General features: G+C 48.6%; 1 pseudogene across 1 annotated transcript in view; it reads left to right on the top strand.

The window, feature by feature from the left end:
- Nucleotides 1-4,863: 4,863 nt before the first annotated feature.
- LOC146830579 (E3 ubiquitin-protein ligase TRIM39-like) overlaps nucleotides 4,864-26,586 on the top strand; it is a 129,541-nt pseudogene continuing 107,818 nt past the window's right edge. The window contains exons 1-2 of the transcript XR_014961446.1: nucleotides 4,864-5,337; nucleotides 7,648-7,788. The product of XR_014961446.1 is annotated as an E3 ubiquitin-protein ligase TRIM39-like (transcript). The remainder of the gene's footprint in view (nucleotides 5,338-7,647; nucleotides 7,789-26,586) is intronic.

The raw sequence follows: 26,586 nt of genomic DNA, 5'->3' as shown, positions 1-26,586 counted from the left end.
GTTCACGGAACAGGTACTTTTGGCCATCAGCAGTGCAAGCTTCCCTCGCACACAAAACAGGTACATCAGCAGTTCAAGGATCCCTCACTCACAGAACAGATACACCAGGGCATCAACAGTGCAGGCTTCCCTCAGTCATAGAATAGGTAAATGAAGTCATCAGCAGTGCAAGCTTCCCTCACTCACAGAAGAGGTACATCATGGCATCATCAGTACAAGCTTCCCTCACTCAAGGAACATGTACATCAGGGCGCCAGCAATGAGAGCTTCCCTCTCACAGAACAGGTAAATCATGGTAACAGCAGAGCAAACTTCCTTCTCTCAGAACAGGTGCATCAGGGCATCAGCAGTGCAAGCTTCCCTCAAACACAGAACAGGAACATCAGGGCATCAGCATTGCAAGACTTCTTCACTGACAGAACAGGTACATAATGTCATCAGCAATGCAAGCTTTCCTCACTCACAGAACAGGTCCATCAGGGCATCAGCAGTGCAAGCTTCCCTCATACACAGAATAGGTACATCAGGGCATCAGCAGTGCACACTTCCCTCTCAAAGAACAGGTGCATCATGATAAGAGCAGTACAAGCTTCCCTTTCTCATAACAGGTACATAAGGGCATTGTGGTAGGGAACCCTCGGTCGTCCCTTGCTCCCTCCCCTCCTTATCCTTAAAGTAGTTCCAGGCAGAGAAGGATATGCGGGTTTTTCGTTTATTTCCTGATTCAAGAAATAGTCCATAGACAGTCAACAGTGCGGGACAACAATGCAGGTGTGGGGCCCTTCACGTCCGACTACTCGTCTCCCTTCTCTGGCTCTGCTCCCAGCTCCGTTTTGCGATAGGCGAGCGTGGACCCAAAACAAAAAGAGAACAAAACTGGTTTTAGGCTTCTGTATGTGTGAAGCAACATATACAGGGGGGGGGCAAGTGTACCCTCACCAGTCCCTAGTGTTTGTGCCTAACGTGGGGGAAGAAACAAGTGGTGACCTTTAGTGACGCTGCTTTAAGTGAGCCCACAGCCCCTGAACAAGTCCAGACTGGGTTGTAGGTACTTGCCTCCTTCCACGACCCTCCAGGGCCGTGGCGTTGGGAGACCAAGCCTCCTTCTCGTTGGGGAGTGCAGTGGTCCCGGATGAAATGCTCCTGGAGCTGTTTTCCCTCGCTGTCTCCCCGGTGTTGGGTTCTGGGTCCGTTCCTCCGGCTTCCAGCTCCTCTGCTTCTCCCGTCGTTCTCCTCGTCGTCGGAATCCTCCGGTCTTTCTGTTCGGCTTCGATCGTGTCCTCCTCCAACTCCGATTCTCCTGCCGCCCCCTTCACCTGTGTTACGAGCCTTTTCAGCGCTTCGTTCGCGCGGTCTCGATCAGACGCTAGAGCGTCGACTTCGCTTCCGGTTTGTGCTTCGGCGGCGGCCATCTTGGAATGGTCGGCGCCGCTGTCGAAGGGAGGTTCGTCACAGGCATCATGAGTGCATCTTCCCTCACTCACTGAATAGGACCATCAGGGACTCCATAGTCCAAGCTTGCCCTCCCACCACCCCCATTGAGCAGGTACACCAGGACATCATTGCAGGCTTCCCTCGCTAACAAAATGTATACATCAGGGCATCACCAGTCTAAGTTTGCCTCTCAAAGAACAGGTACCTCACGGCATGAATAGTGCAGGCTTCCCTCACTCATAGTATAGGTACACCAGGTCAGCAGCAGTGCAAGCTTTCCTCATACACAGAACAGGTACATCAGGGCATCAGCAGTGGAAGATTTCTTCTCTAAGAATAGGTACATCAGGGCATCAGCAGTGCAGGCTTCCCTCATATACAGAGCAGGTACAGCAGGGCACCAGCAGTGCAAGCTTTCTTCACTCACGGAACAGGTACATCAAGGCATCAGCAGTGCAAGTTTCCTCACACATAGAACAGGTGCATCAGCAGTGCAAGCTTCCCTCACTCACAGAACAGGGGCGTCAGGGTATCAGCAGTGCAGCAGAACATGTACATCATGGTAGTAGCTATACACGCTTCCCTCTCTCAGAACAGGTACAGCAGGGCTTCAGCAGTGCAAGCTTACCTCACTCACAGAACATGTACATCAGGGCATCAGCAGTGCACACATCCCTCTCACAGAACAGGTAGATCATGATAACAGCAGAACAAGCTTCCCTCTCTCATAACAGGGACATAAGGGCATCAGCTGTGCATCTTCCCTAACTCACTGTATAGGTACATCAGGGCATCAGTGGCCCAAGCTTGCCAACCCCATTGAGCAGGTACATCAGGACATCAGCAGTGCAGGCTTCCCTCACTAACAAAATATATACATCAGGGCATCAGCAGTCTAAGCTTGCCTCTCAAAGAACGGGTACCTTACAGCATCAATAGTGCAGGCTTCTTCTCTCCCTCATAGTAGAGGTACATCGGGGTATCAGCAGTGCAAGCTTCCCTCATATGCAGAACAGGCACATCAGGGCAACAGCAGTTCAAGCGTCCCTCAGTGACAGAACAGGTACATCTGTTCAGCAGCAGTGCAAGCTTCCCTCACTCACAGAACAAGTACATCAGGAATGCAAGATTCACTCACTCACAGAACAGGTACATCAGGTCATCAGCAGTCTAAGCCTGCCCCTCCCTGAGCAGGCATATTAGAGCATTAGCAGTGCAGGCTTCCCTTCCTCACAGAATAGTTACATCAGGGTATCAGCAGTAAAAGCTTTTCCTCATACCTAGAACACGTACTCAGGGCACCAACAGTGCAAGCTTCCCTCACACACAGAACAGGTACATCAGGGTAATAGCAGTGCACGATTCCCTCTCACATAACAGGTACTTAATGATAACAGCAGTACAAGCTTCCCTCTATCATAACAGGGGCATCAGGACATCAGCAATGCAAACTTCCCTCACTCACTGAACAGGTACATCAGGGCATCATCAGTGCTAGCTTCTCCCACTCACAGAGCAGGTACATCAGGACATCAGAATATCAGCAATGCAAGCTTCCCTCACTTACTGAACAGGTACATCAGGGCATAAACAGTGTAAGCTTCCCTCTCACAGAAGAGGTATATCATGGTAGCAGCAGTAAAAGCTTCCTTCTCTCTGGACAGTTATATCAGGGCATCAAGGCATCATCAGTTCAAGCTTCCTTCACTGACAGAACAGATACATCAGGTCATCAGCAGTGCAAGCTTCCCTCAATCACTGAACAGGTACATGAGGGCATACTCAGTGCTAGCTTTTCCCACTCACAGAGCAGGTACATCAGGACAGCAACAAAGCAAACTTCCCTCACTCACTGAACTGGTACATCAGGGCATAACAGTGCAAGCTTCCCTCTCACAGAACAGGTATATCATGGTAGCAGCAGTAAGAGCTTCCCTCTCTCAGACAAGTTACATCATGGCATCTAGGCACCAGCAGTGCAAGCTTCCCTCACTCACAGAATAGGTACATCAGGGCGTCAGCAGTCTGAGCTCGCCTCTCACAGAGCACGCACATTAGGGCATCAGCATTGCAGGCTTCCCTCACTCACAGAGTAGATACATCTGGTGATCAGCGTCTAAGCTTGTCTCTCACAGAACAGATACATCATGTCATCATCAGTGCAAGCTTCCCTCTCTCAAAGAACAGGTACATCAGGGCATCAGCAGTGCAATCTTCCCTCTCACAGACAAGTAAATCACGGTAGCAGCAGTAGAAGCTTCCCTCTCTCAGTACAAGTACAGCAGGTCATCAGCAGTGCAAGCTTCCCTCACTCACAAAATAGGTACATCAGGGCATCAGCAGTCTAAGCTTGCCTCTTACGGAGCAGGTACATTTGGGCATCAACAGTACAGGCTTCCCTCACTCATAGAGTAGGTACATCAGGGTATCAGCAGTAAAAGCTTTCTCATACCTAGAACATGTACATCAGGGCATCAGCAGTGCAAGCGTCCCTCACATGCAGAACAGGTACATTTTGGCATCAGCAGTGCAAGCTTCCCTCTCACAGAAAAGTTGCATCAAGATAGCAGTAATACAAGCTTTCCTCTCGCAGAACAGTTACAGAAGGGCATCAGCAGTGCAAGCTTCCCTTAGTCACTGAACAGGTACAGCGGGCAGGAGCAGTGCAAGATTCCTTCTCACAGAACAGGTATATCATGAGAACAGCAGTGCAAGCATCCCTCTAACAGGACAGATATATCATGAGAACAGATGTGCAAGCATCCCTCTAACAGGACAGGTATATCATGGTAGCAGCGAACAGGTATATCATGGTAGCAGCAAACAGGTATATCATGGTAGCAGCAAACAGGTATATCATGGTAGCAGCAGTGCAAACGTCCCTCACTCCTAGAATCGGTAGTTCAGGGTATCTTCGCTGCAAGCTTACCAGGCTCTCAGAACAAATCCAGCGCAGGCAATAGTATTGTAAGCGTCCTTTACATACAATACAGGCAGCAATATATTCTTCCCTTACACACAAACTACTAGTTACCGGCCTGACTAGCAATTTCATGGTAAGGCCAGTAAAACATTGAGAAACGAGCAAAAGTTGGTATTTTTCAGCCTTTGAGACAAACATTGAAATACAAATACAGGAAGAAAACACAGTAGAAAGTATTTTAGAAATGTTTATGAGATTCCTAAAAGATTTTAAAAAGCGAACTTGCAGAATTGGCATGTAAAAAACATAACCCAGAGCATTTTCCAGAAACCCACATACTAGCTCCAGTTCTGCACTTACAGATTCTCGATATAAAACCGCATGACGCGTAAATGGTGTCACCCCAGAGTTAATCACAAGCAGCAGAGGAGTCAGTTCTCTGCTCTGACTGTAACATGAACCCGGAAGTCCCAGCGCAGCCAGAGAGGAGCAGACGCACAGACACATCCACTTCACACAGAGAGAAATGAACCTTAAGTTTACTTCCTGCTTTTCTGAATCATGGCGGCAGCAGCTCAGCTCAGGAACCTCAAGGAAGAGGCCACTTGTTCCATCTGTTTGGAATATTTTACTGATCCGGTGATGATTATTGATTGTGGACACAACTTCTGCCGCTCCTGCATCACTCAGAGCTGGGAGGGAAGAGATGGAAACTTCCCCTGTCCACAGTGCAGGGAAATATCTCGTAGGAAAAAACTCCGACCAAACAGGCAACTGGGGAACATGGTGGACATTGCAAAACAGCTTCATCTGCCACCCCCGTGAGGACCCCGGAGGAGAATCTTTGTGAGAAACATGAAGAGAAACTGAGGCTGTTCTGTGCAGAGGATCAGAGGATGATATGTTTGGTCTGCCGGGAGTCCAAGGAGCATAAAACTCACTCAGCAAGTCCTGTAGAGGAGGCTGCAGAGGAGTACAAGGTATGTGCGTGGGCATTGAAGGATTGCAAAGTCCCAGTGTGAGCCCCATTGAGGAACCTGCTAAGGAGCACAAGGTGTGTGTGTGGCTGTTCTGAAACGACAAGTGAAGGTCACAGGATATGTCTGTGGAAATTCAGGGATCACAAAGTCCCTCTGTGAGCCCCATCAGGGAGGCAGCCTGAGAGCGGGAGCTATGTGTGCAAGTGTTCAGAGGTGACAAGTCATTCAGTGTACCCCATATAGGAAGCTGCAGAAGAGCACAAGGTATGTGTGTGGTTGTTCAGGATTCACAAGTGAATACATTACTGGAGTCTCTCAAAAGATGCAATATCTGGTTGTTCAGGGATCAAAGGCACCCTGCGGGGCGTGGCTTGGACGCCGAACAAGATGGCTGCCTGATTCCGGAGCTCCGCTGCACCGAGACGGACTTCTCTTCCGTTTCTGCTGTTCTTCAGCCGTTCCTGTGGATTTCCTTCGGCTGCCGCCTACGGACCGTGGTGCGCCTCTGATGTGACCGCCAGACCCGACCTTCATGCGGTAATTCTCAGTTTTTCGCTTGGAACCGTAGGTGCCTCAGCGCGTCCGCCATTTTGAGGCTGGCGCGACGTTCGCGCGTGGCCGATCTGTGTGAAATTCTCCTCACACGGAGAAGAGTCGATAGCGCCTGATGGCTCCTCCTATACCTGCCCGCTGCCTCTGAACATTTGCACCTCCTTTTTTATCTATATTTTTGACAGCTGCTTCTTACTCTCCCTCATGTTACGCTGCAGCTTTTCTCCCTCACCAGCCATTATTCCTGCCTCATGGGTGACTTCTGCTTCTCTGCCTCAAGCATGAATAAGCAGTTTTAGACTTTCCCACTTCAGTTAAAAAAAATATATATATATATATCCTTCATGGCTCCTGGATGTCCACAGGTCATTTTTACTATTCTCTGATGGTCAGTTCATCGTTGGTTGGGACTACCTTTGATACCTGGTGTGCTGCTGCCCCTCAGTAATTCTTTTAATATTTCCGCTGGTTTCCACACATCTTTATGGACCGTTATTGAGCATTATCACACATAGTTGAACATTGTTGCCCCTTTTGGAATCTTGTTATTTGTGGTACACGACGCTCGCCAGGGTCCTTTTCACTCTGTTTTCTGCACGCTTGGGTCTCTATGGGCAAGCTACGCAATCCAAAGTTCGTCTTTGTGCCCTCGAAGTCTTCTTCTACGCCCTCTTCCTCTTCTTCATCAACAGCGGATCAATCTTCACCTACAGATACAATGGCGGCAGCGGCTTCCAATCGCCCTTCTCCACCATCATCAGCCCTAAACAAATCGTCTCCCTCTACTACTTCTTCTAAGCGCTTGAAACAGGACTCTCCTCCTCCTGATAAACCACCGTCTCCTATCTCTATGGAGCTACTGCTGGAGGAAATTCGCGCTTTACGCCCGTTTGTGGAAGAGACCAATACAAAAATGCAACTTTTTGAGGCAAGATGGGCGACTATGGACAGCAGGGTATCCTCCATGGAGCAGCAGATTACAGATATCCACACTAACTCTCAACGCATTTCCGCGCTGGAAAAGTCTGTTCTCACACTTCAACAACATACTGAGGACTTGGAAAATAGAAACAGGAGGAATAACCTACGTATTTATGGTCTGCCGGAATCTTTGGAGGGAGACGACCCTGTTGCGTTTTTCTCTTCTTTTCTTTTGAAACTTTTGGACATCCCTACTACTACTTCTCTTAGTATCCAGAGAGCACATAGACTTGGCCCTCGTTCCTCAGCCTCAACTAAACCACGAGGAGTCATCATCCTATTTCTGAAGTTCACTGATCTCCTTCTGGTCCTTTCTGCAGCTCGATCCAAACGCCAAGTCTCCTGGATGGGCCAGAGGGTGTTCCTCTCGCAAGATGTCTCTAATGCCACTGCCGCGAGAAGAAAGGAATTTTTGAGTCTTCGACCTTCTCTACGTTCTCTGGGTGCTAGGTATGGTTTATTCCATCCCTGCCTCTTCAAGGTGACCCATCAGAATCAGACCTGGACTTTTCATGATCCTGCCGAACTCAAAAATGTCATTCATATTCAAACTAATGCTGGCATGGATACCTCCAACTCTGCTAATGGTTGACTATTTTAACCTCTTTCTTCTCTTGCAGGTTTTTTCGGTTAATGTTCTTGTGTGGGCTTTCCTTTGTCACTTTTGTCGTTGTTCTTTATTAGCTGCTGGATTGTGTTTCTTTTCATATGTATATTTTCTGCTTTTATATTGTTGTTTTTAGTCTAATTGTCTGCATTATCTTCTTCCTTCCCTAGATTGGCTGGTGTATTACTCTCCATCCCATGTGGTTCGTTTTGTTCTTTCCCCGTCCTGGTGCAGTTGGCTCTCCTGGCTTTGGGTGGTCATTCTTATCGAATCCTTCCATAACCCCAATATCTCCCCTTTTTCCCTCTCAGGTATGTCTCTTTCAGTCATCCTTTTTGGATATGTACTGTCTCTTCTTACACTTCCTTCTTCCTGTCCTTCCTCTTCTTCCCCTTCTTTTTCGCTTCCCCTGTTATTTATTTCTATCTTTCCTCTGCCTGCTCTATTATTACATCTTTTTTCTTATTCCCTTTTAACTGCACCTTTCATTCTTTTTTTTTTTCCTTCTTTTCTTCATATGTATCTATTGGCATCTTTTTCTTATTTCCTGTCACTGTGGCTTTCTTTCTATGTTCATAATTTACTGTTTTTGCCTTCAAAGTTATTTCATGGAATGTAAAAGGTTTTATTAACCCGATTAAGAGACAGAGAGTCCTTTCCCACCTAGCTTCTTATAACCCCGATTTAGTACTTTTACAAGAAACTCATCTTACTGAAGCGGAATCGCTTAAGTTGAAAAGAAGCTGGGTGGGCACGGTTTTATTCTCTCCCTCTTCTAATAAAAAGAATGGTGTTGCTATTTTATGCCATAAAAAGTTAAAATGTAAAGTTGTTTCCCAAGATACTGACACTGATGGTCGATGGGTATTAGCTAAGTTGTTAATCAATTCTGTATCTCTAACTGTTCTTAATGTTTATGGCCCTACTCACCCTGATTGTAATTTTTGGCCTGTAATTACCTCGAAATGTTTTCAGCATAGAGATACCATGTTTATTTTAGGAGGTGACTGTAACCAGATTGTTGATCCGTTTCTTGACCGCAAATCTTCTGTCCGTTTTAATCCTCACAAATCACACAAACAATTTCTCGACACCATTTCACAGTCACATCTCATTGATTCATGGAGACTTTTACACCCTGATACCCTTGATTACTCCTTTTTCTCGCCTCCTCATGCCTCCCTCTCCCGCCTTGATTATATCTTTCTTTCTCAACCCCTTTCTCAGAACCTCTTATCCTCTTCTATCGAACCCATAGTTATTTCTGACCATGCCCCTATTGTCACGACCCTCGATCTTCTTCCTGCACCTCCTAAGCCTTCCCGCTGGCGATTTAACAATTCTCTCCTCACAGATCCTCTTTTCTCTTCCTCTTTTCTTTCCTTTGCTAAGGAATTCTTCTTACTTAACTCTGACCCCTCTTTGGCTCCTCATGTTATTTGGGATTCTTTTAAAGCGACTGCACGGGGCTTTGTTATTGATTTTGTTTCTAAAAAGAAGAAACACTTTCTTAATAAACAGAAAGGCTTGTTGGCTCATATTAAATCTTTAGAGCATAAATTCTATACTTCTTCTAACAATTCTGTTTTGCCAGACCTTATACGTGCTAAAATGGATTTTAATAAAACCACTACTGACAATGCCTCTTCAGTTTTGCTTCGGAGTAGTGCTCGTTACTATGGGGGTCGCAATAAATCAGGTAAGCTTCTAGCTAACTATCTTAAAACCCGCAAAGAGCGTACCTCTATAGACTCCATATACTCTTCGGATAACCTACTTCTTCATAAGGAACAGGATATTCTTACCCAATTCCAACTTTTTTATCAGTCCCTTTATACGCACGAGTCTCCTCCTTCCCCTTCACTTCTTCAATCCTATTTTGAAAAGCTCCCTGCCCCCTCCACCTCCCATCTTAATTTCCCTGATCTTGAGCATGACCTTTCTATCACTGAACTGGCTAGTGCCTTAAGGACTCTCACTAAAGGCAAAGCACCGGGCCCCGATGGCTTCTCTGTTGAATTTTACATGCATTTCTCTGACCTTTTGCTCCCTAAACTTCTATCACTTTTTCAATCCTTCTTTCTCTCCGGCTCTGCGGCTGGCACTTTTCATGAGGCCACGATCTGCCTTATCCCCAAGGAAGGTCGTGATCCTCAACTATGTAAAAACTACCGTCCGATATCTTTAGTCAACGTAGACTATAAATTATTTGCCAAACTCCTTGCCCTGCGTTTGGACCCTCTTATGCCCCATCTTATTGGCAAGGAACAGTGTGGTTTTGTTAAAGGTAGACTCACTTCGGACAACTCTCGCCTCTTCCTCAACGTTTTAAATAAAGTCGCGTCTCTTTCCATTCCTCTTGCTGCTATTTCTGTTGATGCTGAGAAAGCTTTCGACAGAGTTGATTGGTCCTTTTTGTTTGCTGCTTTGCGCTGGCATGGCTTTGGTCCTAAATTTATTTCCCTTATCTCCTTACTTTATTCGGCCCCTAAGGCATCTGTTCTTGTCAACGGCCATCTATCTTCGTATTTCCCTCTCCAACGTGGTGTCCGTCAAGGTTGTCCTTTATCCCCGCTTCTTTTTGTTCTTGCCCTTGAGCCATTTTTGACGTCTATTCGGAATAATGTATCTATTTCTGGTTTTCTGTATGGCAAGACGCATCTGAAACTCTCTGCATATGCTGATGACATTCTTTTATTTATCTCTGCCCCTGAACAATCTATCCCAGCTCTACTATCTGAGTTTACCTCCTTCTCACAAGTCTCTGGATATAAGATCAACTCTGATAAAACTGAGATTCTTCCTCTTACAAAATTTTGTTTCCCCCATCAGTTTTCTTCTACTGGCTTTGCATGGAATTCCTCTAAAATTAAATATCTCGGAATATGGTTCTCTAATTCCATCGCCACATCCATTCAATTGAATATGTCTATAGTTCTTTCCCGTATTGATAAATTATTATCCTCTTGGAACCCTCTTTATCTTTCATGGTGGGGTCGGCTTGACTCGATTAAGATGATGATATCTCCTATTCTCATATATACTTTATCCATGCTCCCTGTACACATTCCGGATGTCCATTTTAAGCGCATTGATTCCTGTCTTTCTAAATTTCTGTGGAAGAATAAAAGGCCCAGGATTGCTTTAGCCATTCTTCGTAAACCTAAACCGAACGGTGGAGTCAATTTCCCAGATTTCCGTCTCTATCATAAGGCTTTCTCTTTACGTCAGGCCTCTAGATGGCTTATCTCACAACCCTCTCCTTTTGACCCTCTTTGGCTTTCTATTGAGCGCTCACTACTCTCTCCGTTTTCTCTTCTTGAAACCATACATTTCTCTGTTAAAAATCCATCTACTTCTCTTCCTTTATTCAGATATACCTCCTCCCTTCTACATTCTCTAGTCTGTTCTATTCCTATTACTCGTGAATCCTTTTTAGAATCCCCTATTTGGTATAATTCACTTATCCTCCTAAATAATAGGCCTATTTATTGGTCTTCTTGGAGATCAAAGGGTCTCGTATGGGTTAAACAGCTCTTTGATGGGTTTCTTCCAGGCTCCTTCCCTAGTTTTCGTCTTTTATTTCACGGTCCTCAATCTTTCTTGCACAAATTCCCTGTTCTCATGACTCTCATTCTCAACGTTTACTATTCCCTCCCTCCATCATCATCTCCTATCTCCCAGCCTCCTCTCCTTCAAATCTTGCTCAATCTTCCCAAAGCCTCTCTTATTTATAAATCTTTCTCGTCCCCTCCTCTGAGCCGCTCTAAATCTAAGCTGGAATGTGCTTGGGAGTTAGATCTAGGTTGTGACTGGTCGACTGTTCTTTGGGATAAAATTTGGTCCAGATCTTTGAAAACTTCTCGCTCTGCTTCCCTGACTCAGTCTTTGTTTTTTCCTTACCACAGATTATATCTTTCCCCGGTTTCTATTTCTCGTTTCTCTCCTACTCATGGTTCTAATTGTTGGACCTGTGGTTCCTCTGATGCTGACCTTCTTCACCTTCTCTTTCTCTGCCCTCCTGTTGTTACTCTGTGGGGTGAGGTTTGGTCTTATGTTTCTCGACTATTTTCCATCTCTATCCCCTACTCTATTCCTCTTCTTTTCTTAGGCAGCCTTTCTGATTCCTTAGGTATCCCCTCAGACTGCTCTGGTCTATTAGACCTTATGCTTGCCCTGGCATTCCAAAACATAGCCTTTAACTGGAAATCGCTCGCCAATCTATCCATAAAATGCTGGTGGAACTCTCTTTGTCACCATCACAGGCTTGATGTACGCTTTGCTGCCTCCTCCACTCCCTCTCTTAATAGAGACTTGTTTTGGTTGCCCCTCACAACATACCTTGATCGCATGGCTTCGAGGCGTACTTCACATTTTTCTTCTGAGAATTTCAAACCTCCATGAATGATTGTTTCTGCTCTGTCCTCCCTATCATATCTCCCATATTGTTTATCTTTTCCTATACTCAACTGATAATCGCTTTTTGACTTTCTTATCTGCTTGTTCTATTTGCCATGCTTGTTTCCTACTTCCTTCATATTGTTTCCCTTTCTTCTTTTCTTCTGTTCTCCTTCTTCCCCTTTTCTTTTTCTTTTCTTTCTTTCTTTCTTTCTTCTGTCCCTCCCGTCTCATCTATAAAATCTTATAAAATGCTTTTTGTTTATTTACTAGATAGTATTGGCCTACTGTACCCTTAATTCATCATCGTTAATATCATATGTATGGGTCAGTATCTCTTTATTTTTCAAAATTATCTCAATAAAGCATTTCAAACTGAAAAACAAAAAAAGGCACCCTGCGGGTCCCACATAAATGGTTGTCCAAGAGCACAAGGTATGTGAGTGGGAGTTCACGATTTACAAGTGAATACACTTCTGGAGGCTCATAGAAGATGCAGTGTCTCTGGGTGTTCAGGGATCAAAGGTACCCTGTGGGTCCGATATCGATGGTTGTACAAGATCACAAGGTATGTGAGTGGGAGTTCAGAGTTCAATAACGAAGACACATAATGATTCCAACAAAGGAATATCAGATTTTAGGGCTCACAGGTTAGTCGTGCCTCCTAGAAGAGGGCAAGTGACCTCTGTGATCATTCAGGGATCACAGTTCACCCTGTGGGTCTCTGCAGGTCTCTGGAGAAGGGACATCTGTGATCATTCAGGGATCACAGTTCACTCTGTGGGTCTCCATGGGTCCCTGGAGAAGGGACATCTGTGATCATTCAGGGATCACAGTTCACTCTGTGGGTCTCCATGGGTCCCTGGAGAAGGGACATCTGTGATCATTCATGGATCACAGTTCACTCTGTGGGTCTCCATGGGTCCCTGAAGGAGGTTGCCTATATGCATTAGGTAAGTTTGTTAGTTGTAAGTGAGTTTCAAAGTGTGACCCATGTAAGAAACTGCAGAAGATCGCACTGGGTGTCTGTCAGACACCCGAGGCTTTCACCTCGCACCACATATGCAGCTGCAGATAATCAGAAGTCCTATCTATGTGGGTGTTTTGGGATACCAAGACATACTGAAACGGTTTAATGGGTAGAGCAGTGTGTAGCGCCTGGACTCTCACTTTTGCAGGGTTATCTTAGGAGCTCCTGTGGTTATGGTGCGTAGCAGAAGCAATGCAGTAACGCAGGGTTAACTTAGGAGCTCCTGTGGTTATGGTGCACAGCAGGAGCGGTGCAGTAACGCAGGGTTATCTTAGGAGCTCCTGTGGTTATGGTGCACAGCAGAAGCGGTGCAGTAACGCAGGGTTATCTTAGGAGCTCCTGTTGTGGTGCACAGCAGAAGCGGTGCAGCAACGCAGGGTTATCTTAGGAGCTCCTGTGGTCATGGTGCACAGCAGAAGCGGTGCAGTAACGCAGGGTTATCTTAGGAGCTCCTGTGGTCATGGTGCACAGCAGAAGCGGTGCAGTAACGCAGGGTTATCTTAGGAGCTCCTGTGGTTATTTTGCACAGCAGAAGCGGTGCAGTAACGCAGGGTTATCTTAGGAGCTCCTGTGGTTATGGTGCACAGCAGAAGCGGTGCAGTAACGCAGGGTTATCTTAGGAGCTCCTGTGGTTATGGTGCACAGCAGAAGCGGTGCAGTAACGCAGGGTTATCTTAGGAGCTCCTGTGGTTATGGTGCACAGCTGAAGCGGTGCAGTAACACAGAGTTATTTTAGGAGCTCCTGTGGTTATGGTGCACAGCAGAAGTGGTACAGTAATGCAGAGTTATCTTAGGAGCTCATGTGGTTATGATGCACAGCAGAAGCGGTGCAGTAATGCAAGGTTATCTTAGGAGCTCCTGTGGTTATGGGACACACCAGAAGCGGTGCAGCAACGCAGGGTTATCTTAGGAGCTCCTGTGGTTATGGTGCGCAGCAGAAGCGGTGCAGTAATGCAGGGTTATCTTAGGAGCTCATGTGGTTATGGTGCGCAGCAGAAGCGGTGCAGTAATGCAGGGTTATCTTAGGAGATCATGTGATTATGGTACGCAGCAGAAGTGGTGCAGTAATGCAGGGTTATCTTAGGAGCTCCTGTGGTTATGGTGTACAGCAGAAGCGGTGCAGTAATGCAGGGTTATCTTAGGAGCTCCTGTGGTTATGGTGCACAGCAGAAGTGGTGCAGTAGTGCAGGGTTATCTTAGGAGCTCCTGTGGTTATGGTACACAGCGGAAGCGGTGCAGTAACGCAGGGTTATCTTCGGAGCTCCTGTGGTTATGGTGCACAGCGGAAGCGGTGCAGTAACACATGGTTATCTTAGGAGCTCCTGTGGTTATGGTGCACAGCAGAAGCGGTGCAGTAATGCAGGGTTATCTAGGAGCTCATGTGGTTATGATACACAGCAGAAGCGGTGCAGTAATGCAGGGTTATCTTAGGAGCTCCTGTGGTTATGGTGCACAGCAGAAGCGGTGCAGTAATTCAGGGTTATCTTAGGAGCTCATGTGGTTATGGTGCACAGCAGAAGCGGTGCAGTAATGCAGGGTTATCTTAGGAGCTCCTGTGGTTATGGTGCACAGCAGAAGCGGTGCAGTAACGCACGGTTATCTTAGGAGCTCCTGTGGTTATGGTGCACAGCAGAAGCGGTGCAGCAACGCAGGGTTATCTTAGGAGCTCCTGTGGTCATGGTGCACAGCAGAAGCGGTGCAGTAACGCAGGGTTATCTTAGGAGCTCCTGTGGTTATGGTGCACAGCAGAAGCGGTGCAGTAACGCAGGGTTATCTTAGGAGCTCCTGTGGTTATGGTGCACAGCAGAAGCGGTGCAGTAACGCAGGGTTATCTTAGGAGCTCCTGTGGTTATGGTGCACAGCAGAAGCGGTGCAGTAACGCAGGGTTATCTTAGGAGCTCCTGTGGTTATGGTGCACAGCAGAAGCGGTGCAGTAACACAGACTTATCTTAGGAGCTCCTGTGGTTATGGTGCACAGCAGAAGCGGTACAGTAACGCAGGGTTATCTTAGGAGCTCATGTGGTTATGATACACTGCAGAAGCGGTGCAGTAATGCAGGGTTATCTTAGGAGCTCCTGTTTTTATGGGACACACCAGAAGTGGTGCAGCAACGCAGGGTTATCTTAGGAGCTCCTGTGGTTATGGTGCGCAGCAGAAGCGGTGCAGTAATGCAGGGTTATCTTAGGAGCTCATGTGGTTATGGTGCGCAGCAGAAGCGGTGCAGTAATGCAGGATTATCTTAGGAGCTCATGTGGTTATGGTGCACAGCAGAAGCGGTGCAGTAACGCAGGGTTATCTTAGGAGCTCCTGTGGTTATGGTGCACAGCAGAAGCGGTACAGTAACGCAGAGTTATCTTAGGAGCTCCTGTGGTTATGGTGCGCAGCAGAAGCGGTGCAGTAATGCAGGGTTATCTTAGGAGCTCCTGTGGTTATGGTGCGCAGCAGAAGCGGTGCAGTAATGCAGGATTATCTTAGGAGCTCCTGTGGTTATGGTGCACAGCAGAAGCGGTGCAGTAACACAGAGTTATTTTAGGAGCTCCTGTGGTTATGGTGCACAGCAGAAGCGGTACAGTAACGCAGAGTTATCTTAGGAGCTCATGTGGTTATGATACACAGCAGAAGCGGTGCAGTAATGCAGGGTTATCTTAGGAGCTCCTGTGGTTATGGGACACACCAGAAGCGGTGCAGCAACGCAGGGTTATCTTAGGAGCTCCTGTGGTTATGGTGCGCAGCAGAAGCGGTGCAGTAATGCAGGGTTATCTTAGGAGCTCATGTGGTTATGGTGCGCAGCAGAAGCGGTGCAGTAATGCAGGGTTATCTTAGGAGCTCATGTGGTTATGGTGCACAGCAGAAGCGGTGCAGTAATGCAGGCTTATCTTAGGAGCTCCTGTGATTATGGTACGCAGCAGAAGCGGTGCAGTAATGCAGGGTTATCTTAGAAGCTCCTGTGGTTATGGTGTACAGCAGAAGCGGTGCAGTAATGCAGGGTTATCTTCGGAGCTCCTGTGGTTATGGTGCACAGCAGAAGTGGTGCAGTAACGCAGGGTTATCTTCGGAGCTCCTGTGGTTATGGTGCACAGCGGAAGCGGTGCAGTAACGCAGGGTTATCTTAGGAGCTCCTGTGGTTATGGTGCACAGCAGAAGCGGTGCAGTAACGCAGGGTTATCTTAGGAGCTCATGTGGTTATGATACACAGCAGAAGCGGTGCAGTAATGCAGGGTTATCTTAGGAGCTCCTGTGGTTATGGTGCACAGCAGAAGCGGTGCAGTAATTCAGGGTTATCTTAGAAGCTCATGTGGTTATGGTGCACAGCAGAAGTGGTGCAGTAATGCAGGGTTATCTTAGGAGCTCCTGTGGTTATGGTGCACAGCAGAAGCGGTGCAGCAACGCAGGGTTATCTTAGGAGCTCCTGTGGTCATGGTGCACAGCAGAAGCGGTGCAGTAACGCAGGGTTATCTTAGGAGCTCCTGTGGTTATGGTGCACAGCAGAAGCGGTGCAGTAACGCAGGGTTATCTTAGGAGCTCCTGTGGTTATGGTGCACAGCAGAAGCGGTGCAGTAACGCAGGGTTATCTTAGGAGCTCCTGTGGTTATGGTGCACAGCAGAAGCGGTGCAGTAACGCAGGGTTATCATAGGAGCTCCTGTGGTTATGGTGCACAGCAGAAGCGGTGCAGTAACACAGAGTTATCTTAGGAGCTCCTGTGGTTATGGTGCACAGCAGAAGCGGTACAGTAACGCAGGGTTATCTTAGGCGCTCATGTGGTTATGATACACTGCAGAACCGGTGCAGTAATGCAGGGTTCTCTTAGGAGCTCCTGTGGTTATGGGACACACCAGAAGTGGTGCAGCAACGCAGGGTTATCTTAGGAGCTCCTGTGGTTATGGTGCGCAGCAGAAGCGGTGCAGTAATGCAGGGTTATCTTAGGAGCTCATGTGGTTATGGTGCGCAGCAGAAGCGGTGCAGTAATGCAGGATTATCTTAGGAGCTCATGTGATTATGGTACGCAGCAGAAGCGGTGCAGTAATGCAGGGTTATCTTAGGAGCTCCTGTGGTTATGGTGTGCAGCAGAAGCGGTGCAGTAATGCAGGGTTATCTTAGGAGCTCCTGTGGTTACTGTGCACAGCAGAAGCGGTGCAGTAATGCAGGGTTATCTTAGGAGCTCATGTGGTTATGATGCACAGCAGAAGCGGTGCAGTAATGCAAGGTTATCTTAGGAGCTCCTGTGGTTATGGGACACACCAGAAGCGGTGCAGCAACGCAGGGTTATCTTAGGAGCTCCTGTGGTTATGGTGCGCAGCAGAAGCGGTGCAGTAATGCAGGGTTATCTTAGGAGCTCATGTGGTTATGGTGCGCAGCAGAAGCGGTGCAGTAATGCAGGGTTATCTTAGGAGATCATGTGATTATGGTACGCAGCAGAAGCGGTGCAGTAATGCAGGGTTATCTTAGGAGCTCCTGTGGTTATGGTGTACAGCAGAAGCGGTGCAGTAATGCAGGGTTATCTTAGGAGCTCCTGTGGTTATGGTGCACAGCAGAAGTGGTGCAGTAGTGCAGGGTTATCTTAGGAGCTCCTGTGGTTATGGTACACAGCGGAAGCGGTGCAGTAACGCAGGGTTATCTTCGGAGCTCCTGTGGTTATGGTGCACAGCGGAAGCGGTGCAGTAACACATGGTTATCTTAGGAGCTCCTGTGGTTATGGTGCACAGCAGAAGCGGTGCAGTAATGCAGGGTTATCTAGGAGCTCATGTGGTTATGATACACAGCAGAAGCGGTGCAGTAATGCAGGGTTATCTTAGGAGCTCCTGTGGTTATGGTGCACAGCAGAAGCGGTGCAGTAATTCAGGGTTATCTTAGGAGCTCATGTGGTTATGGTGCACAGCAGAAGCGGTGCAGTAATGCAGGGTTATCTTAGGAGCTCCTGTGGTTATGGTGCACAGCAGAAGCGGTGCAGTAACGCACGGTTATCTTAGGAGCTCCTGTGGTTATGGTGCACAGCAGAAGCGGTGCAGCAACGCAGGGTTATCTTAGGAGCTCCTGTGGTCATGGTGCACAGCAGAAGCGGTGCAGTAACGCAGGGTTATCTTAGGAGCTCCTGTGGTTATGGTGCACAGCAGAAGCGGTGCAGTAACGCAGGGTTATCTTAGGAGCTCCTGTGGTTATGGTGCACAGCAGAAGCGGTGCAGTAACGCAGGGTTATCTTAGGAGCTCCTGTGGTTATGGTGCACAGCAGAAGCGGTGCAGTAACGCAGGGTTATCTTAGGAGCTCCTGTGGTTATGGTGCACAGCAGAAGCGGTGCAGTAACACAGACTTATCTTAGGAGCTCCTGTGGTTATGGTGCACAGCAGAAGCGGTACAGTAACGCAGGGTTATCTTAGGAGCTCATGTGGTTATGATACACTGCAGAAGCGGTGCAGTAATGCAGGGTTATCTTAGGAGCTCCTGTTTTTATGGGACACACCAGAAGTGGTGCAGCAACGCAGGGTTATCTTAGGAGCTCCTGTGGTTATGGTGCGCAGCAGAAGCGGTGCAGTAATGCAGGGTTATCTTAGGAGCTCATGTGGTTATGGTGCGCAGCAGAAGCGGTGCAGTAATGCAGGATTATCTTAGGAGCTCATGTGGTTATGGTGCACAGCAGAAGCGGTGCAGTAACGCAGGGTTATCTTAGGAGCTCCTGTGGTTATGGTGCACAGCAGAAGCGGTACAGTAACACAGAGTTATCTTAGGAGCTCCTGTGGTTATGGTGCGCAGCAGAAGCGGTGCAGTAATGCAGGGTTATCTTAGGAGCTCCTGTGGTTATGGTGCGCAGCAGAAGCGGTGCAGTAATGCAGGATTATCTTAGGAGCTCCTGTGGTTATGGTGCACAGCAGAAGCGGTGCAGTAACACAGAGTTATTTTAGGAGCTCCTGTGGTTATGGTGCACAGCAGAAGCGGTACAGTAACGCAGAGTTATCTTAGGAGCTCATGTGGTTATGATACACAGCAGAAGCGGTGCAGTAATGCAGGGTTATCTTAGGAGCTCCTGTGGTTATGGGACACACCAGAAGCGGTGCAGCAACGCAGGGTTATCTTAGGAGCTCCTGTGGTTATGGTGCGCAGCAGAAGCGGTGCAGTAATGCAAGGTTATCTTAGGAGCTCATGTGGTTATGGTGCGCAGCAGAAGCGGTGCAGTAATGCAGGGTTATCTTAGGAGCTCATGTGGTTATGGTGCACAGCAGAAGCGGTGCAGTAATGCAGGCTTATCTTAGGAGCTCCTGTGATTATGGTACGCAGCAGAAGCGGTGCAGTAATGCAGGGTTATCTTAGGAGCTCCTGTGGTTATGGTGTACAGCAGAAGCGGTGCAGTAATGCAGGGTTATCTTCGGAGCTCCTGTGGTTATGGTGCACAGCAGAAGTGGTGCAGTAACGCAGGGTTATCTTCGGAGCTCCTGTGGTTATGGTGCACAGCGGAAGCGGTGCAGTAACGCAGGGTTATCTTAGGAGCTCCTGTGGTTATGGTGCACAGCAGAAGCGGTGCAGTAACGCAGGGTTATCTTAGGAGCTCATGTGGTTATGATACACAGCAGAAGCGGTGCAGTAATGCAGGGTTATCTTAGGAGCTCCTGTGGTTATGGTGCACAGCAGAAGCGGTGCAGTAATTCAGGGTTATCTTAGAAGCTCATGTGGTTATGGTGCACAGCAGAAGTGGTGCAGTAATGCAGGGTTATCTTAGGAGCTCCTGTGGTTATGGTGCACAGCAGAAGCGGTGCAGTAACGCAGGGTTATCTTAGGAGCTCATGTGGTTATGATGCACAGCAGAAGCGGTGCAGTAATGCAGGGTTATCTTAGGAGCTCCTGTGGTTATGGTGCACAGCAGAAGCGGTGCAGTAATTCAGGGTTATCTTAGAAGCTCATGTGGTTATGGTGCACAGCAGAAGTGGTGCAGTAATGCAGGGTTATCTTAGGAGCTCCTGTGGTTATGGTGCACAGCAGAAGCGGTGCAGCAACGCAGGGTTATCTTAGGAGCTCCTGTGGTCATGGTGCACAGCAGAAGCGGTGCAGTAACGCAGGGTTATCTTAGGAGCTCCTGTGGTTATGGTGCACAGCAGAAGCGGTGCAGTAACACAGGGTTATCTTAGGAGCTCCTGTGGTTATGGTGCACAGCAGAAGCGGTGCAGTAACGCAGGGTTATCTTAGGAGCTCCTGTGGTTATGGTGCACAGCAGAAGCGGTGCAGTAACGCAGGGTTATCATAGGAGCTCCTGTGGTTATGGTGCACAGCAGAAGCGGTGCAGTAACACAGAGTTATCTTAGGAGCTCCTGTGGTTATGGTGCACAGCAGAAGCGGTACAGTAATGCAGGGTTATCTTAGGCGCTCATGTGGTTATGATACACTGCAGAACCGGTGCAGTAATGCAGGGTTATCTTAGGAGCTCCTGTGGTTATGGGACACACCAGAAGTGGTGCAGCAACGCAGGGTTATCTTAGGAGCTCCTGTGGTTATGGTGCGCAGCAGAAGCGGTGCAGTAATGCAGGGTTATCTTAGGAGCTCATGTGGTTATGGTGCGCAGCAGAAGCGGTGCAGTAATGCAGGGTTATCTTAGGAGCTCCTGTGGTTATGGTGCACAGCAGAAGCGGTGCAGTAATTCAGGGTTATCTTAGAAGCTCATGTGGTTATGGTGCACAGCAGAAGTGGTGCAGTAATGCAGGGTTATCTTAGGAGCTCCTGTGGTTATGGTGCACAGCAGAAGCGGTGCAGCAACGCAGGGTTATCTTAGGAGCTCCTGTGGTCATGGTGCACAGCAGAAGCGGTGCAGTAACGCAGGGTTATCTTAGGAGCTCCTGTGGTTATGGTGCACAGCAGAAGCGGTGCAGTAACGCAGGGTTATCTTAGGAGCTCCTGTGGTTATGGTGCACAGCAGAAGCGGTGCAGTAACGCAGGGTTATCTTAGGAGCTCCTGTGGTTATGGTGCACAGCAGAAGCGGTGCAGTAACGCAGGGTTATCATAGGAGCTCCTGTGGTTATGGTGCACAGCAGAAGCGGTGCAGTAACACAGAGTTATCTTAGGAGCTCCTGTGGTTATGGTGCACAGCAGAAGCGGTACAGTAACGCAGGGTTATCTTAGGCGCTCATGTGGTTATGATACACTGCAGAACCGGTGCAGTAATGCAGGGTTCTCTTAGGAGCTCCTGTGGTTATGGGACACACCAGAAGTGGTGCAGCAACGCAGGGTTATCTTAGGAGCTCCTGTGGTTATGGTGCGCAGCAGAAGCGGTGCAGTAATGCAGGGTTATCTTAGGAGCTCATGTGGTTATGGTGCGCAGCAGAAGCGGTGCAGTAATGCAGGATTATCTTAGGAGCTCATGTGATTATGGTACGCAGCAGAAGCGGTGCAGTAATGCAGGGTTATCTTAGGAGCTCCTGTGGTTATGGTGTGCAGCAGAAGCGGTGCAGTAATGCAGGGTTATCTTAGGAGCTCCTGTGGTTATGGTGCACAGCAGAAGCGGTGCAGTAATGCAGGGTTATCTTAGGAGCTCATGTGGTTATGATGCACAGCAGAAGCGGTGCAGTAATGCAAGGTTATCTTAGGAGCTCCTGTGGTTATGGGACACACCAGAAGCGGTGCAGCAACGCAGGGTTATCTTAGGAGCTCCTGTGGTTATGGTGCGCAGCAGAAGCGGTGCAGTAATGCAGGGTTATCTTAGGAGCTCATGTGGTTATGGTGCGCAGCAGAAGCGGTGCAGTAATGCAGGGTTATCTTAGGAGATCATGTGATTATGGTACGCAGCAGAAGCGGTGCAGTAATGCAGGGTTATCTTAGGAGCTCCTGTGGTTATGGTGTACAGCAGAAGCGGTGCAGTAATGCAGGGTTATCTTAGGAGCTCCTGTGGTTATGGTGCACAGCAGAAGTGGTGCAGTAGTGCAGGGTTATCTTAGGAGCTCCTGTGGTTATGGTACACAGCGGAAGCGGTGCAGTAACGCAGGGTTATCTTCGGAGCTCCTGTGGTTATGGTGCACAGCGGAAGCGGTGCAGTAACACATGGTTATCTTAGGAGCTCCTGTGGTTATGGTGCACAGCAGAAGCGGTGCAGTAATGCAGGGTTATCTAGGAGCTCATGTGGTTATGATACACAGCAGAAGCGGTGCAGTAATGCAGGGTTATCTTAGGAGCTCCTGTGGTTATGGTGCACAGCAGAAGCGGTGCAGTAATTCAGGGTTATCTTAGGAGCTCATGTGGTTATGGTGCACAGCAGAAGCGGTGCAGTAATGCAGGGTTATCTTAGGAGCTCCTGTGGTTATGGTGCACAGCAGAAGCGGTGCAGTAACGCACGGTTATCTTAGGAGCTCCTGTGGTTATGGTGCACAGCAGAAGCGGTGCAGCAACGCAGGGTTATCTTAGGAGCTCCTGTGGTCATGGTGCACAGCAGAAGCGGTGCAGTAACGCAGGGTTATCTTAGGAGCTCCTGTGGTTATGGTGCACAGCAGAAGCGGTGCAGTAACGCAGGGTTATCTTAGGAGCTCCTGTGGTTATGGTGCACAGCAGAAGCGGTGCAGTAACGCAGGGTTATCTTAGGAGCTCCTGTGGTTATGGTGCACAGCAGAAGCGGTGCAGTAACGCAGGGTTATCTTAGGAGCTCCTGTGGTTATGGTGCACAGCAGAAGCGGTGCAGTAACACAGACTTATCTTAGGAGCTCCTGTGGTTATGGTGCACAGCAGAAGCGGTACAGTAACGCAGGGTTATCTTAGGAGCTCATGTGGTTATGATACACTGCAGAAGCGGTGCAGTAATGCAGAGTTATCTTAGGAGCTCCTGTTTTTATGGGACACACCAGAAGTGGTGCAGCAACGCAGGGTTATCTTAGGAGCTCCTGTGGTTATGGTGCGCAGCAGAAGCGGTGCAGTAATGCAGGGTTATCTTAGGAGCTCATGTGGTTATGGTGCGCAGCAGAAGCGGTGCAGTAATGCAGGATTATCTTAGGAGCTCATGTGGTTATGGTGCACAGCAGAAGCGGTGCAGTAACGCAGGGTTATCTTAGGAGCTCCTGTGGTTATGGTGCACAGCAGAAGTGGTACAGTAACGCAGAGTTATCTTAGGAGCTCCTGTGGTTATGGTGCGCAGCAGAAGCGGTGCAGTAATGCAGGGTTATCTTAGGAGCTCCTGTGGTTATGGTGCGCAGCAGAAGCGGTGCAGTAATGCAGGATTATCTTAGGAGCTCCTGTGGTTATGGTGCACAGCAGAAGCGGTGCAGTAACACAGAGTTATTTTAGGAGCTCCTGTGGTTATGGTGCACAGCAGAAGCGGTACAGTAACGCAGAGTTATCTTAGGAGCTCATGTGGTTATGATACACAGCAGAAGCGGTGCAGTAATGCAGGGTTATCTTAGGAGCTCCTGTGGTTATGGGACACACCAGAAGCGGTGCAGCAACGCAGGGTTATCTTAGGAGCTCCTGTGGTTATGGTGCGCAGCAGAAGCGGTGCAGTAATGCAGGGTTATCTTAGGAGCTCATGTGGTTATGGTGCGCAGCAGAAGTGGTGCAGTAATGCAGGGTTATCTTAGGAGCTCATGTGGTTATGGTGCACAGCAGAAGCGGTGCAGTAATGCAGGCTTATCTTAGGAGCTCCTGTGATTATGGTACGCAGCAGAAGCGGTGCAGTAATGCAGGGTTATCTTAGAAGCTCCTGTGGTTATGGTGTACAGCAGAAGCGGTGCAGTAATGCAGGGTTATCTTCGGAGCTCCTGTGGTTATGGTGCACAGCAGAAGTGGTGCAGTAACGCAGGGTTATCTTCGGAGCTCCTGTGGTTATGGTGCACAGCGGAAGCGGTGCAGTAACGCAGGGTTATCTTAGGAGCTCCTGTGGTTATGGTGCACAGCAGAAGCGGTGCAGTAACGCAGGGTTATCTTAGGAGCTCATGTGGTTATGATACACAGCAGAAGCGGTGCAGTAATGCAGGGTTATCTTAGGAGCTCCTGTGGTTATGGTGCACAGCAGAAGCGGTGCAGTAATTCAGGGTTATCTTAGAAGCTCATGTGGTTATGGTGCACAGCAGAAGTGGTGCAGTAATGCAGGGTTATCTTAGGAGCTCCTGTGGTTATGGTGCACAGCAGAAGCGGTGCAGCAACGCAGGGTTATCTTAGGAGCTCCTGTGGTCATGGTGCACAGCAGAAGCGGTGCAGTAACGCAGGGTTATCTTAGGAGCTCCTGTGGTTATGGTGCACAGCAGAAGCGGTGCAGTAACGCAGGGTTATCTTAGGAGCTCCTGTGGTTATGGTGCACAGCAGAAGCGGTGCAGTAACGCAGGGTTATCTTAGGAGCTCCTGTGGTTATGGTGCACAGCAGAAGCGGTGCAGTAACGCAGGGTTATCATAGGAGCTCCTGTGGTTATGGTGCACAGCAGAAGCGGTGCAGTAACACAGAGTTATCTTAGGAGCTCCTGTGGTTATGGTGCACAGCAGAAGCGGTACAGTAACGCAGGGTTATCTTAGGCGCTCATGTGGTTATGATACACTGCAGAACCGGTGCAGTAATGCAGGGTTCTCTTAGGAGCTCCTGTGGTTATGGGACACACCAGAAGTGGTGCAGCAACGCAGGGTTATCTTAGGAGCTCCTGTGGTTATGGTGCGCAGCAGAAGCGGTGCAGTAATGCAGGGTTATCTTAGGAGCTCATGTGGTTATGGTGCGCAGCAGAAGCGGTGCAGTAATGCAGGATTATCTTAGGAGCTCATGTGATTATGGTACGCAGCAGAAGCGGTGCAGTAATGCAGGGTTATCTTAGGAGCTCCTGTGGTTATGGTGTGCAGCAGAAGCGGTGCAGTAATGCAGGGTTATCTTAGGAGCTCCTGTGGTTATGGTGCACAGCAGAAGCGGTGCAGTAATGCAGGGTTATCTTAGGAGCTCATGTGGTTATGATGCACAGCAGAAGCGGTGCAGTAATGCAAGGTTATCTTAGGAGCTCCTGTGGTTATGGGACACACCAGAAGCGGTGCAGCAAGGCAGGGTTATTTTAGGAGCTCCTGTGGTTATGGTGCGCAGCAGAAGCGGTGCAGTAATGCAGGGTTATCTTAGGAGCTCATGTGGTTATGGTGCGCAGCAGAAGCGGTGCAGTAATGCAGGGTTATCTTAGGAGATCATGTGATTATGGTACGCAGCAGAAGCGGTGCAGTAATGCAGGGTTATCTTAGGAGCTCCTGTGGTTATGGTGTACAGCAGAAGCGGTGCAGTAATGCAGGGTTATCTTAGGAGCTCCTGTGGTTATGGTGCACAGCAGAAGTGGTGCAGTAGTGCAGGGTTATCTTAGGAGCTCCTGTGGTTATGGTACACAGCGGAAGCGGTGCAGTAACGCAGGGTTATCTTCGGAGCTCCTGTGGTTATGGTGCACAGCGGAAGCGGTGCAGTAACACATGGTTATCTTAGGAGCTCCTGTGGTTATGGTGCACAGCAGAAGCGGTGCAGTAATGCAGGGTTATCTAGGAGCTCATGTGGTTATGATACACAGCAGAAGCGGTGCAGTAATGCAGGGTTATCTTAGGAGCTCCTGTGGTTATGGTGCACAGCAGAAGCGGTGCAGTAATTCAGGGTTATCTTAGGAGCTCATGTGGTTATGGTGCACAGCAGAAGCGGTGCAGTAATGCAGGGTTATCTTAGGAGCTCCTGTGGTTATGGTGCACAGCAGAAGCGGTGCAGTAACGCACGGTTATCTTAGGAGCTCCTGTGGTTATGGTGCACAGCAGAAGCGGTGCAGCAACGCAGGGTTATCTTAGGAGCTCCTGTGGTCATGGTGCACAGCAGAAGCGGTGCAGTAACGCAGGGTTATCTTAGGAGCTCCTGTGGTTATGGTGCACAGCAGAAGCGGTGCAGTAACGCAGGGTTATCTTAGGAGCTCCTGTGGTTATGGTGCACAGCAGAAGCGGTGCAGTAACGCAGGGTTATCTTAGGAGCTCCTGTGGTTATGGTGCACAGCAGAAGCGGTGCAGTAACGCAGGGTTATCTTAGGAGCTCCTGTGGTTATGGTGCACAGCAGAAGCGGTGCAGTAACACAGACTTATCTTAGGAGCTCCTGTGGTTATGGTGCACAGCAGAAGCGGTACAGTAACGCAGGGTTATCTTAGGAGCTCATGTGGTTATGATACACTGCAGAAGCGGTGCAGTAATGCAGGGTTATCTTAGGAGCTCCTGTTTTTATGGGACACACCAGAAGTGGTGCAGCAACGCAGGGTTATCTTAGGAGCTCCTGTGGTTATGGTGCGCAGCAGAAGCGGTGCAGTAATGCAGGGTTATCTTAGGAGCTCATGTGGTTATGGTGCGCAGCAGAAGCGGTGCAGTAATGCAGGATTATCTTAGGAGCTCATGTGGTTATGGTGCACAGCAGAAGCGGTGCAGTAACGCAGGGTTATCTTAGGAGCTCCTGTGGTTATGGTGCACAGCAGAAGCGGTACAGTAACGCAGAGTTATCTTAGGAGCTCCTGTGGTTATGGTGCGCAGCAGAAGCGGTGCAGTAATGCAGGGTTATCTTAGGAGCTCCTGTGGTTATGGTGCGCAGCAGAAGCGGTGCAGTAATGCAGGATTATCTTAGGAGCTCCTGTGGTTATGGTGCACAGCAGAAGCGGTGCAGTAACACAGAGTTATTTTAGGAGCTCCTGTGGTTATGGTGCACAGCAGAAGCGGTACAGTAACGCAGAGTTATCTTAGGAGCTCATGTGGTTA

Source organism: Triturus cristatus, chromosome 5_1 (assembly GCF_964204655.1).
Source record: "Triturus cristatus chromosome 5_1, aTriCri1.1, whole genome shotgun sequence".
NCBI lineage: Eukaryota > Metazoa > Chordata > Amphibia > Caudata > Salamandridae > Triturus > Triturus cristatus.
This window is presented reverse-complemented; position numbering and strand designations above follow the sequence as displayed.